At 40.1% G+C, this 6,000-nt stretch overlaps 1 long non-coding RNA gene across 1 annotated transcript; it reads right to left on the bottom strand.

Moving 5' to 3' along the window:
* Positions 1–1,248: 1,248 nt before the first annotated feature.
* LOC140593649 (uncharacterized) lies at positions 1,249–4,759 on the bottom strand. Its single transcript, XR_011994069.1, has 3 exons — positions 4,604–4,759; positions 2,476–2,650; positions 1,249–1,945 (listed from the first exon to the last, which is right to left on the bottom strand). It is a non-coding gene; the product is annotated as an uncharacterized lncRNA (long non-coding RNA).
* Positions 4,760–6,000: the final 1,241 nt, after the last annotated feature.

Genomic DNA, 6,000 nt, shown 5'->3' with positions numbered 1-6,000 from the left:
TTAATTACAATATTTGTCACAGGTGAACCTCTAACTTGTGATTGGTTGAATAATTAAAAGACATGACAAGACTTTTGTCCTTGCAAAAACAGGTGTTATGGACTTCAACAAGCTGTGAACATCAGGACACTTTTTGACTGTTTCATTTTGTACCCAGTTATTAATGTGAAAGCCCTTGGCATTAAATTGATCCATTCATTGTAACAATTGATTGATTAGAAATAAAGTTATATGCCTTTTTAAGTTACTATGTCCTTATGTGACAAGACTTTTGTCAATGACTGTATTTCCAAAGGGAAAAATATCAGTAGATGTGTAAATACTGTTTTATTAAATAAAGCCCTGTAAATATACAGCTAACTGAAGTGGCTCTGAGTGCTTAATCTTTCCATGCTGAGTCCCACATGGCTGCCCTGGTTCCTGTCTCAGGTGCCTGATTCAGGTGTGATAAACAGCAAACTGAGCCTGTGATCAAACCACTGGCTGCTTAGCAGCTCATCATACTGTCATTATGTTGTGGTACAAGTGAGTAGAAGTCATTCCTCAAAGCATAACTGGAGCTGTGTGTGGCTCAGTGGGCTAAGCCTGTGTGTCTTGCATCACAAGGTTGCTGGTTCAAGCCCTTAACCTCAAGGCCCAGCTCCCGAGGTACTGCTATGGGTGGCTGCCCTTTGTGGACAACTTAATTTACAAAGTGCAAGTTGAGGGGGACATAAAGACAATTTCCCCACAGGGATCAATAAAGTATTTATTATTATCCATTTGCATGGCCATTGTAGGCTCTGTCGACAGTGGACTGGGGTTAGAATGGACCCTCTGAATGGGGTTAGCATGGACCCTCTGAATGGGGTTAGCATGGACCCTCTGAATGGGGTTAGCATGTAGCTCTGAATGGGGTTAGCATGGACCCTCTGAATGGGGTTAGCATGGACCCTCTGAATGGGGTTAGAATGGACCTTCTGAATGGGGTTAGAATGGACCCTCTGAATGGGGTTAGCATGGACCCTCTGAATGGGGTTAGAATGGACCCTCTGAATGGGGTTAGCATGGACCCTCTGAATGGGGTTAGCATGGACCCTCTGAATGGGGTTAGCATGGACACTGGTTTATGTGTCTGTTTTCCATGCATACATTTACATTATTCATTCTTACATTGTATATTTCTCTTACTGTTTTTTCCATATGCTCCCCAACCAGAAGAATGTTATTTTTTGCAAATTAAACGATTTAAATGAAAAACCTGAACCATAACCTTTTAATTGTCTTTATTTAGTAACATGTTTGCAATACAGTATATGTGCAACTCAAATTTAACTACTGGCTAAATAAAACTTTAGATATTAAACAATAATATGCAGTTAAAATGTATATGATTTGGAAGATAGGAAATAAAGTTGCAGGAGAATTAGGCTACTGTTTTAAACAATAACAAATTAAAGATCCTGACATATATTATGCAGCAAAAGATGACAGGAAAAAATATTATAGGAGAATAAAAAAGTGGCTGAAATGTAATTTCATAAAATTGTTCTTCATATTTTGCCAGGCAGGAAGGAGACATTACTGAAAGAGGCGCTGGTCCAGCCTTTTCTTCACCTCCTGAACCCAGTGAGCTCTGGGATCGACACACATTTCATTGCCCTTTTTGGTGCGAAATCTGAAAATGAAAAATATAATGACATGAGTCTGTTTGTCACTTGTTAGAATCCTTCTCCATATACATCTGATCCCGAACTACAAGTCAGTTCTGTTATAGACATTTTGCACACAACAAACATTAAATTCCAAAGCAGTAATAGTTCAAAACAATACATGAATAAAGCAAATATTTACATAATTCCAGGTTTACTGCAGTCCTCTCTGGTCTCCTCATATCCAGCTATCAGGTCCATCCTCAGTCTTCCAGGAAAGTATGTAAAACAGCACGGCTCTAGTCCAATGCCAGCTGGATAGACATGAAGAACAAAAATGTATAACAGGCTACATACAAAATATATACAGCTACTCTGAATACATACATGAAAAATGCAAAGTCATAACTGTATTCATATCTCACAATTAGGTCAATAACCTTTATGAATCATTAATATCTCAAATACTGACATCTGGCCATCACAATATGGATCAGTTATTTTTAAAGTTATGTTTAGTTGTTAAACTGTACCCTCAACAGTGTTAGTCTTATATTAAATGATGAAATATGTATTATTCCAAAATTATTTAGAAATATTCCTTACATCACATTCTTTCACAAAGTGCATATTGCATGAGTGTTCATTAGTATGTCACGATATATATGCCCCCCCGCCCCCCCATCAGTGGGGCAAATTTGCTCCCCCCAGTGTTACACTCCTTCCTACGCTGCTGTTTACATCTTACAATTGAGTCTGAAACCTTGCATTTCATATCAAACATACATGAAAACGCACTAAAGTACTAAGTCCTGATAAAAGCTGTGAGATGCTGCAGACTTACTGTGAGCCAGAGTGGAGGACAGCAGCACTGTCATCAGGAGGAAGAAGGCAGAGATCTGATGGGGCTTCATGATTCCACTGGACGTTTGTGAAGATCAGTGTCACTACTGCAGCTAAACTGAGGCCTGCAGAGTTGAACCACGACCTTTTAGAGGGGTTGTGTGTCTGGGGTGGGGCTGGATGAAAGATTAAAAAAAAAACATTTACCTTATATGTATCTAGCAGATGCTTTTATGCAAAGCAACATACTTTTCTAAAAAGCAGAGTCCCCTGACCAATGGGTTAAACCCGCCCCCTGTGAGGAGCAGTGAGGCAGTCAGAGAAAAAAACCCATCAGTAATCTGTACTGTCAGCATGTTACTAGTGTTACACCCGACGACGAAAATAAATAAATAAATAAATTGATGATTTATTTATTGAAATTAGATTTCAGTTTGCAGTCAATTCAATTTGTCACCCTTTTCATGTTCTGTTTAGGGGGAATCCTAAGGGAATTTTAAGAATAAATAGAGCCTCAAAGTAAAGAAATAATGATTATTGCAAATATACAACAAGAGTAACAATTTAAATGTTTTTGAGATAAATGTCTCCTTAAAATCAATAAGTACATGATTTACCATGACCAATACTTAAATGTATTTTTCTGCATTGGTATCCTTGCAGTTCCGGTATTGTGATAAAGTGATATTGGTATGGAGGTCATAAAATCTCAATGAGAAGCAGCAGCTGCCTGCACATAAGCTGGTATATAACCGACATGGTGAATAAATGGAACCAGGCGCTGGAGATGCAGCAATCAGCGATCTACCTGGAGATGAAAACGATCTCTGACGGGTGACGTAACGGCCATATAAGATGTGGGGAAAGCTTTTTAGTCACTGAAGGCAACCACACTGGTAATGTCTGCCTTAAAGTCCCCAACTCTGCCATGTGTGCATGTAGCTGTGTATGTACATGTATATAATTTGATACAAAGATGATTTAAAAATCGGTATGTGAATTTAAAAATCCTGAAGCTAAAGCTGAAGCTGTATGCAGCATACTCACTCCGCAACATGCAGTTCAGCTCCTTTCCTTACAGAAAAATCTTACGATCTCCAAGTGAGAAAAAAGTCTTGAAGGGGCTTTAGTGTCGTAGACTCTGCAGTTTACAATGTATACTCAAAAGGTTTAACTAAACTGGTTTTCAAAATATTCATATATATATAAATATATATATATATATATTTTTTCAGTTCAGAGACTTTTTCAGTGTCTGATCAGTGGTCGTTTACATTTCAATACATGGTTGCTTGTATCTTAATCATTTCTCAGATACACCCTGTGTTTATTTTATTTAGTGTGAGACAATCACAGAAACTATGTTTTCCAGTGAGGTTTACATTATGTACGTCTTATTTGCCCTGGCTGCCTGGAGATTCGGTTTAAAATTCAAAATTGTTGTCTAAACTTGGGCTGAAGATACGTATTGCTTAATATACTGGATTTATACCTATATTCAGGGTTGATAACTTGACAGAGTGTACCGTCTCTGTACACACCCTCCCCACTAAAAGCACTTGGCACTTATTGGTCATGTTAAAGGAAAAGTTAATTAATGTAGCTGCTTTAGGGTAAATTCTTAATGCATATATAGGAATATTTTATAATGCATCATGGGTTAGAGGGCTCCTGTACAATTTACAGCATTAGTTCTCTGAGAATCTTTTTCCTACCCAATAAAAACTGGTATTTTGGCTGACATATCCCTGTGGAGTATGTGCGTTTTGTTACCTCTTTTCCTTATAATGGCTCCTCATGCAGAGCGTTAAGCTGTTTCCGCGCTAAGCCTTATATAATATGATAATGTACCAATGTTCCCCTTTTCGGTAGGCGTATCTACTTTCAGTTTCCGTTATTTTGCAACGAGCTCGTACTTTTGTTTCCTTTAACTGGTTCGCACTGTTGTTTTAATGGATCATGTATCTAAAAAATACGTTTTAATTCCTGCCTATTTCGTGTGATTTACTCATAAACCGACGCGGCGCGGTCAGTATTAACTCATGGATAAATAACCTTTACAAACAAACTTATTCATTATACCCGTATGTATAAGCTATAGGCGACGCGGTTTGCGTTAACTGTCTTACCCGAAGCTGCTTTAAATTTACCGAGTGGCTACTTTCGATTCAGAGATCTTTGGAAGCGTAGATCCCTCCTGGGAAAAAGGTACTTACACAAACTTCTAAGCGATCGTCAATTATGGTCCAAAAACTGTATCCCCCTCCGCCAGAAAAACATGCCCCTCCCCAGTATGACAAATTAATCAATATTTAAATTAGGTTTGGGACCTATCCAAGATTTAGCAATATACAGGCATTTCGAAAGACAGATTACATTTAGGCACAATTATATATACAAAGGAGGCAATATTTTGTCTATTCAGTGGGCTAAGCCTGCGTGCCTGTAATCACAAGGTCGCTGGTTCAAACCCAGCCTCAGCCTGTCTGCAGGTCCTTGAGCAAGGCCCTTAACCCCCAGCTCCCTGGGCACCCCAATGGGTGGCTGCCCTTCATGGACAACTTACTCTACGAAGAGCAAGTTGAGGGAGGCGTAAAAAGAATTTCCCCATGGGGACAATGAAGGATTGGTTATTATTACCAACTTATCAAAGAATAAAGATTGAATTCAATAATGGTTCCAACACTGTGTGTTACAAATATACAGAGGTTGTATCAGTGAACAGAAGGTCGTTATATCGAATCCTCAACAACTTACTGGCATCTCTGTTGGGTCCTTAACCCCCCAAAATAAATGACTGACCCTGCGTTCGTACTCTAACATTTGATCTGTGTTTGTGCCCCAAAGAAGAGCAAGGTGGGATATGTGGAGACTAAGGGATTCCAGTGATCCTGTACTCAGACTTGTGCAAATGGCAAGTAAAGTATCCCTGCTCCAGGGGCACTGCACACTGTACACTGTCTGACCCTGTGCTGTGACCCCCCAAGCTTACTCTCAGCTGTATATATGTGTCTGTGTGTCTCATGGATCCTGCCGATCAGCCACTCTGGCATTTGGCGTCCAGTGAGACTGACAGAAGGGGATCCATCATCTGGGACGTCAGCCACCCAGCTCACACCCCCTTAACACTCCTGTCCTCTGGGAAACGCTACCGGTGCATCACCCCCCCCCCCCCCCCCCGTTTCAGGGACAGCTTCTCTACCCAAGACAGTGACCAAGACAGTGACCTGCATCTGTCCCCCCCACTGCATTGTACTGCACATTGTTAAAATTCCACTTCTGCACTTTATTAGCATTTATTACACTGCAGCCAGTTTCCATCCCCATTGCAATTCTTACATGTTTGCTCACTCTCATACTGCACTGTCTTGTCCTGCATCACACTGCTATTAACCCCCCCCTCCCCACCTGTCCCCTTCCCTGTAACTGTGGCATAAGAATTTCACTGTGTTCTTCTGCACACTTGTGACAATAAAACCTGAAACTTTCACACAATGGAATTGAGGTCAAACCATGCAGAGTGAAA

Source organism: Paramormyrops kingsleyae, chromosome 12 (genome assembly GCF_048594095.1).
Source record: "Paramormyrops kingsleyae isolate MSU_618 chromosome 12, PKINGS_0.4, whole genome shotgun sequence".
In the NCBI taxonomy this organism is placed as follows: Eukaryota; Metazoa; Chordata; class Actinopteri; order Osteoglossiformes; family Mormyridae; genus Paramormyrops; species Paramormyrops kingsleyae.
The sequence above is the reverse complement of the archived record's forward strand: the minus strand, read 5'-3'. Positions and strand labels throughout refer to the sequence as shown.